The 9373-nt window shown below is 29.2% G+C and overlaps 1 protein-coding gene across 1 annotated transcript in view; it reads right to left on the bottom strand.

The window, feature by feature from the left end:
- The window catches only part of LOC119612617 (serine/threonine-protein phosphatase 2B catalytic subunit 3), a 29902-nt gene extending 26972 nt beyond the window's left edge, over positions 1-2930 (bottom strand). Inside the window, exon 1 of the mRNA XM_037968427.1 lies at positions 2751-2930. The gene's annotated coding sequence lies outside the window, so the exon portion shown is untranslated. The remainder of the gene's footprint in view (positions 1-2750) is intronic.
- Positions 2931-9373: the final 6443 nt, after the last annotated feature.

Here is a 9373-nt window from a genome sequence, read left to right on the forward strand (position 1 = left end):
CTAGACTATAGACTAGACTATAGACCAGACTATAGACCAGACTATAGACCAGACTATAGACTAGACTATAGACTAGACTATAGACTAGACTATAGACTAGACTATAGACTAGACTATAGACTAGACTATAGACTAGACTATAGACTAGACTATAGACTAGACTATAGACTAGACTATAGACTAGACTATAGACTAGACTATAGACTAGACTATAGACTAGACTATAGACTAGACTATAGACTAGACTATAGACTAGACTATAGACTAGACTATAGACTAGACTATAGACTAGACTATAGACTAGACTATAGACTAGACTATAGACTAGACTATAGACTAGACTGTAGACTTCACTATAGACTAGACTATAGACTTCACTATAGACTAGACTATAGACTATACTATAGACTAGACTATAGACTAGACTATAGACTATTGACTACACTATAGATTATACTATAGACTAGACTATAGAATACACTATAGACTAGACTATAGACTACACCATAGACTACACTATAGACTAGACTAAAGACAAGACTATAGACTAGACTATAGACTAGACCATATACTAGACTATAGACTAAACTACAGATTCGACTATATACTAGACTATAGACTAGACTATAGACTAGACTGTAGACTATAGACTATAGACTAGACTATAGACTAGACTATAGACTAGACTATAGACTAGACTATAGACTAGACTATAGACTAGACTATAGACTAGAACTATAGACTAGACTATAGATAGACTATAGACTAGACTATAGATTAGACTATAGACTAGACTATAGACTACACTACAGACTAGACTATAGACTACACTATAGACTACACTATAGACTAGACTATAGACTAGACTATAAGACTAGACTATAGACTAGACTATAGACTAGACTATAGACTAGACTATAGACTAGACTATAGACTAGACTATAGACTAGACTATAGACTAGACTATAGACTAGACTATAGACTAGACTATAGACTAGACTATAGACTAGACTATAGAGTAGACCATAGACTAGACTATAGACTAGACTATAGACTATACTATAGACTAGACTATAGACTAGACGATAGACTAGACTATAGACTTGACTATAGACTAGAATATAGACTAGACTATAGACTACACTATAGACTAGACTTATTCCCTATTCAATTGGTACTTTTTTGGTTTTCTGAATAATTGAACCAACAAACAAAAAATTATAAATATATGATCTGATGAAGTGAAAATCCTTTTTGAATATTTTATAGTATCGAACCTTGAAACGCAAATTTTAGCCCATAGGTACTGCTTGAACGAAAAGGTTTCTGGTACTTTTTCGTCATTCAAATTGTAGTTTTTAGTGTTTCTGCAATATTGGACCTAGAATAAAATAAAAATCTATACGAGTGAATTTTTTGGTACTTTTTGTTCCTAAACTGGTACTTTTTAAGCATTTTTTTAATATTAATACTAGAAACCCAAAGCATCCTTATTGAATGAAAATCTATAAAAGGGGAATTTCTTATACTTTTTCGCTTTCCGGCTGACACTTTTTTCATTTCCCTGCAATAAAACATTCATACCTAGAAACATAAAACAGACAAATACACATAGGATCCTAATTAAGTGATTTTAGGATAGTGGACTTTTGCAACTTTATTGTAATAACTGTTATTTTTTAATGTTGTATAATATGAAACCTAAAAACATAAAAAACCATCTACAGTATGGTTTATGGCTTATGAATATGGGAAAATAACATACTATTTGTTATGTGAACTTTAATTACTTATTTGTCAAAACAGTTAAGTATTTTTCAATTTCACTTTTAATTTCCACAATTTCATATCTAGAAATGGATTATTTTCTAATTTCTGGCAACATTTTTTTTTTTTGTTAGATGGACACACTCACACAAACTCAACTGACAAACGACACGCACACACACAAACAACAACTACAAGTACATTTTTTTAACCAAAACATTGTAGTTCAAAATGTATAATTAAAAAAAACATAAAACTTAAAATTGTTTTCTTTAGAAATTTGCGGTGCAAATATTATATTCTTTACTTGTTGTAGCAAAGAAGAGATTTTTTTATATTTTTAGTTCAACTAATAATTTTTTTCCTAAATTATAACATCAAAGCAAAAATCCAAATGTGCACTTGTTGTTTGCTTAATTCATGATTATTTGCTTTTAACAAATACAAAAAATTCAAAAACAAACAAAAAATTATCTTTAGTATTTTATTTATAAAAAAAAACCCGTTTTTATTAATTATGTAAAAAACACAAAAAAGTTTTAACAAAATGCCTGTGTCAATATAAAAATCTTGGCTTTTTTTCTTTTGTAATTAAAAATTCACTTTACGCACTTGACTTGCTGAAAAAAAAAAAACAACAACAAAAACAGTGTTATCTTCTGTGTGATTTTGTTTAGAGAAAGAAGTTCGAAATATCTGTAAGCTCTCCTCTGCCAACTAACTGCAGCTGAGTTTTTTTTTGCGTTTCTTTCTCTTGGTAATTTTGTATTTCTTTTGTTTTAATTTTCGTTTGCAGCTTTTTTTGTTGGTATTTTTTATTTAGGCTTTGCCTGTCCTAAAACTCTTTTTTCAAAATTTATGAATATTACCATTTTTTGGGGGTTTGCTTTTGGATTTTTTTATTTTAATTTTTCACTAATATTTTGTAAAATTTTTCTTTTTTCACATATGGTTTTCTTGGCATTCTCATGTTGTTTACTCACATTTATCACCGAACGTATGTTTTGTTTTTTCCTATATACTTTTGTTTATAATTTTAAATAAATTATTTTGTATTTTTTGTTTTTGCACAAAAAAGTGTTTTTTATTATATTCTTCTACTTTAAATTTTATAACATTATCCGAAAAATACAGTGTGCTACCTTCCACCAACTAACGATGACTAATTTTTTATTCGACTACTTTTTTGCAATATTGTCAGATTGGCAAAAGCAAATAGTGTTGCCAGATGGTAAAGATAAATCAGATTAGAACGATTTTGAATTTATTTTAGTAGCGGATGTGGAATAACGGTATATGTAAACATAGGTACATATGTACACAAAAGAGGAGTTTTGAATTTCCGAAAAATATCGCATAAAAATAATTTCTAACTTATTATTTAAAATCCTATATTTTTAAATGAATAAAGAATCCAGAGAGGTAGATAGATAGATAGGTAGATAGATAATAGATAGATAGATAGATAAATAGATAGATAGATAGATAGATAGATAGATAGATAGATAGATAGATAGATAGATAGATAGATAGATAGATAGATAGATAGATAGATAGATAGATAGATAGATAGATAGATAGATAGATAGATAGATAGATAGATAGATAGATAGATAGATAGATAGATAGATAGATAGATAGATAGATAGATAGATAGATAGATAGATAGATAGATAGATAGATAGATAGATAGATAGATAGATAGATAGATAGATAGATAGATAGATAGATAGATAGATAGATAGATAGATAGATAGATAGATAGATAGATAGATAGATAGATAGATAGATAGATAGATAGATAGATAGATAGATAGATAGATAGATAGATAGATAGATAGATAGATAGATAGATAGATAGATAGATAGATAGATAGATAGATAGATAGATAGATAGATAGATAGATAGATAGATAGATAGATAGATAGATAGATAGATAGATAGATAGATAGATAGATAGATAGATAGATAGATAGATAGATAGATAGATAGATAGATAGATAGATAGATAGATAGATAGATAGATAGATAGATAGATAGATAGATAGATAGATAGATAGATAGATAGATAGATAGATAGATAGATAGATAGATAGATAGATAGATAGATAGATAGATAGATAGATAGATAGTAGATAGATAGATAGATAGATAGATAGATAGATAGATAGAGATAGATAGATAGATAGATAGATAGATAATCGATAGATAGATAGATAGATAGATAGATAGATAGATAGATAGATGAAGATAGATAGATAGATAGATAGATAGATAGATAGATAGATAGATAGATAGATAGATAGATAGATAGATAGATAGATAGTAGATAATAGATAGATAGATAGATAGATAGATAGATAGATAGATAGATAGATAGAAGATAGATAGATAGTAGATAGATAGATAGATAGATAGATAGATAGAAGATAGAATATGTATTTTTTTTGTATATTGAAAATTTATTAACAAAGTTCTTCTCTAAATAAAAAAGTTTTCGAAATTACAAAAAAATTATATAAAATATATAAAATTTATTTATAATTTAAAAAAGTATGTACATTTTAGGGTGATCGACTCGATTTTTCAACCGGTTTTAAAACCGGTTTTTTCTGCTTTACCAGTGTCGGTTTTTTCTAAATGTTGATTTTTCGAATATCGAATAACCCGGTTTTTTCACTTTTTAAAAACCGGTTTCGAATACTTTTATTTGCTTTGTATTCAAAGATTATTTAAATGAAATTTTGAAGTAAATAATACAGCCCGTTTAAAAATATTCGAGTCCAGGAACTAGGAAATATTTTTCTAAAGCACCATTGGTTAAACTTTTTTGATTTTCCTAATTAATTAAAAAATTTTATTTGTAAAATTGATAACTGTTTAATAAAATTTTATTAATCTTAAGATTATATTCCAATTACAATAATTAATTTACCGCTGAAATATTATGGAAGTGTTGGAATGCCTATGAAAATTTCCTAAAAGGGCTTTAGAATAAGCTAGGATTACATAGTACCTTATGTTTAACAGAAGTGTCCACTTTTTTCCTAATTTTTTTTTTATATTAAAGAAATAATGTAAATCAGACGACTAGATCTAAAGTTATAATCTGTTAAACTGTTAAAAATCATTTCGGGCCATGTTTTATTAATCAAATTTAATCATAAACATTAATTTCTTCAAATTAACATATATTTTTTTATTTATTATGAAAAACCGGTTAACCGGTTTTTTCTGAATTTGAAAAATATCAACCGGTTTTTTTGAAATGTCAACTATTCGAACTATTCGAAAACCGGTTTTTGGAAAATGTCGAATAATCGATCACCCTAGTACATTTACAAATTATCAAAAATTTCATTGAATTTAAAATATTCTAAAAATTTTAAAAATTTCGAACAAAAACTAGAAAATTCAATTTGTGGAAATTTTGGTAAGCATCTGACATCCTTATACGAAAAAGAATCATATCCTAGATACGGCATCCTTATTTAAAATTTCATCAACCTACATAATTTGTTCATTGAGCTGCTCTACAGTCTGCAAAATTCGAAATAATCGTAGTTATTTGCTGGTATTACCATATTAATTCACAAAAAAAAAAATCACTCTTACTCAATGATTTTCTCCACATATGTGTTTCGAACTTGGAAAAAACTAGGACAATTCGAAAAAGAGTGCCGACATTTATTGATTCCAAATTTTTTGTTGTTTTTATTTTGTCCTATTCTTTTTTCGTTCATTCATTGTTTTTTATGTACATTTCTTCTTATTTTTTTCTCTTTCATTACATTGCAGTATAGAAGAGTTCCTTTTCATACCCCCGAAAAGGAAAATGAAAAAAAAGGATAAAATGAAAATGGGTTGTTGATTGTTTATGGCCACTTACTACTCAATTGTGGTGGAGGCAGTTTAGGAACAGAGTAAATGCCGTTATAAAAGCGTTGCTCATTGTTTTTTCTTCCTTTTATTGTTATTTTCCACATGATATCAACAGGAAACAGATGACATGTTCAATGTTAAACTACATTTCAAATGTTAAGAGTTCTTTTATTTGTTTATTTTTTTTTTTTCATTTTGCAATACGAGGGAGAATGAAATAATAAAACAATTTTAATGTGGTTCATACTCAGAACATTTTGTACATATATGTATAAAATTTCCTAGATATTTTAAAAATTTAATGCTTTCACTTGGTTGGCAATAGCTTTAATTTTTATTTTAAAATTAATATTTTAATCGTATGTATCATTTTATATGAAATATTCTTGTACCCCAAATAATATTTGCATTAACGAAAAAAAAGAATCCTTCGTAGTTCAAGGCTGTTAAAGCTAAATTAAAAAAAAAAAACACAAGAAAAAACTGATTAAAGTTCAAAGCGAATATTTATATGTACATATGAATGTATGTGTATGTATGTATATGTACTCTACATGTGTGTATGTATGTGGAAAATCTTTTGATAAAGGATTTATAGTTCAAGGTAAATAATTGTATATAATTTTAAAGAACACTCTTTGTTAGACAAACTCAGAAAGCTTTAATTAAATACACATTGTATACTAAATCAAAGGATCGCCATATAAAAGAGTACATATAAATTATTTAAGACAATTCCCAGCAAAAACTTGATTTTCAATTGTAAACCACTTACCTATTAATATGCCTTCCAATGACTACTACATATAGTCCTGATTACATAGAAGTAATATAATAACGTCTTATTACTAAAGTCTTATAGGTATAAATATTTCTAACTAATTAGTCATCTTCTCCGTGATGCTATAGAAGCTTTATATACGTTTTACATTAATTTCTTTTTCAAATTACTTGTAAACGATTGTGGTGACACTACCATGTTAAAATAACGACTTAAAATGCTACTGTGTAAGTAAGTTTTAGTATTGTATCCCTTTACTTGGTAATGAAAGGTTCTGCTGGGAATTAACGCAATGTCAATGAATTAAATTTGTTAAATGGTTTGGTATCTGAAGCTTCCAAAAGTTGTCCAAAAATTAGATTTAAAAAAAATTCGACTTCGCGAGAAGGTTGTAAGTTGAAGTACTTTACGCGAACACCTGCCATGAAGGCATTATCTAACGTCACTCACCACCTTCCCTTTCCGTGCCTTGCACCCATACGCTGGTGGCAATTTCCGTACATGGTTCTGCCGGTCCATGTACAAGCACTTTGCTCAAGTACCACAGCTATCTAATCTCTTACGAGATGCAAAAACATGACTTCTGTTTACAACAACGTAGATGGGATGACCTCTGTTAATTCGGCAATAGCACCTAGAGACATTATCGGTAGAACGAAATACAAATCCATCAAATAAGCCAATGTCAAGTTTTTACTAACAGAGGAAGGAAAATTCAATGGTGTCACTTGTATAAGATACTTTACATCTATCACCATTCACAGCACACTTCACATTTATCCTACACATTCAGTAGAAGACTAGACTAGACTAGACTAGACTATAGACTAGACTATAGACTAGACTATAGACTAGACTATAGACTAGACTATAGACTAGACTATAGACTAGACTATAGACTAGACTATAGACTAGACTATAGACTAGACTATAGACTAGACTATAGACTAGACTATAGACTAGACTATAGACTAGACTATAGACTAGACTATAGACTAGACTATAGACTAGACTATGACTAGACTATAGACTAGACTATAGACTAGACTATAGACTAGACTATAGACTAGACTATAGACTAGACTATAGACTAGACTATAGACTAGACTATAGACTAGACTATAGACTAGACTATAGACTAGACTATAGACTAGACTATAGACTAGACTATAGACTAGACTATAGACTAGACTATAGACTAGACTATAGACTAGACTATAGACTAGACTATAGACTAGACTATAGACTAGACTATAGACTAGACTATAGACTAGACTATAGACTAGACTATAGACTAGACTATAGACTAGACTATAGACTAGACTATAGACTAGACTATAGACTAGACTATAGACTAGACTATAGACTAGACTATAGACTAGACTATAGACTAGACTATAGACTAGACTATAGACTAGACTATAGACTAGACTATAGACTAGACTATAGACTAGACTATAGACTAGACTATAGACTAGACTATAGACTAGACTATAGACTAGACTATAGACTAGACTATAGACTAGACTATAGACTAGACTATAGACTAGACTATAGACTAGACTATAGACTAGACTATAGACTAGACTATAGACTAGACTATAGACTAGACTATAGACTAGACTATAGACTAGACTATAGACTAGACTACTAGACTAGACTAGACTATAGACTAGACTATAGACTAGACTATAGACTAGACTATAGACTAGACTATAGACTAGACTATAGACTAGACTATAGACTAGACTATAGACTAGACTATAGACTAGACTATAGACTAGACTATAGACTAGACTATAGACTAGACTATAGACTAGACTATAGACTAGACTATAGACTAGACTATAGACTAGACTATAGACTAGACTATAGACTAGACTATAGACTAGACTATAGACTAGACTATAGACTAGACTATAGACTAGACTATAGACTAGACTATAGACTAGACTATAGACTAGACTATAGACTAGACTATAGACTAGACTATAGACTAGACTATAGACTAGACTATAGACTAGACTATAGACTAGACTATAGACTAGACTATAGACTAGACTATAGACTAGACTATAGACTAGACTATAGACTAGACTATAGACTAGACTATAGACTAGACTATAGACTAGACTATAGACTAGACTATAGACTAGACTATAGACTAGACTATAGACTAGACTATAGACTAGACTATAGACTAGACTATAGACTAGACTATAGACTAGACTATAGACTAGACTATAGACTAGACTATAGACTATAGACTAGACTATAGACTAGACTATAGACTAGACTATAGACTAGACTATAGACTATAGACTAGACTATAGACTAGACTATAGACTAGACTATAGACTAGACTATAGACTATAGACTAGACTATAGACTAGACTATAGACTAGACTATAGACTAGACTATAGACTAGACTATAGACTAGACTATAGACTAGACTATAGACTAGACTATAGACTAGACTATAGACTAGACTATAGACTAGACTATAGACTAGACTATAGACTAGACTATAGACTAGACTATAGACTAGACTATAGACTAGACTATAGACTAGACTATAGACTAGACTATAGACTAGACTATAGACTAGACTATAGACTAGACTATAGACTAGACTATAGACTAGACTATAGACTAGACTATAGACTAGACTATAGACTAGACTATAGACTAGACTATAGACTAGACTATAGACTAGACTATAGACTAGACTATAGACTAGACTATAGACTAGACTATAGACTAGACTATAGACTAGACTATAGACTAGACTATAGACTAGACTATAGACTAGACTATAGACTAGACTATAGACTAGACTATAGACTAGACTATAGACTAGACTATAGACTAGACTATAGACTAGACTATAGACTAGACTATAGACTAGACTATAGACTAGACTATAGACTATAGACTAGAC

Source organism: Lucilia sericata, unplaced genomic scaffold (genome assembly GCF_015586225.1).
Source record: "Lucilia sericata isolate MDLA Ls3-8-SP2 unplaced genomic scaffold, ASM1558622v1 Contig001767F_arrow, whole genome shotgun sequence".
NCBI lineage: Eukaryota > Metazoa > Arthropoda > Insecta > Diptera > Calliphoridae > Lucilia > Lucilia sericata.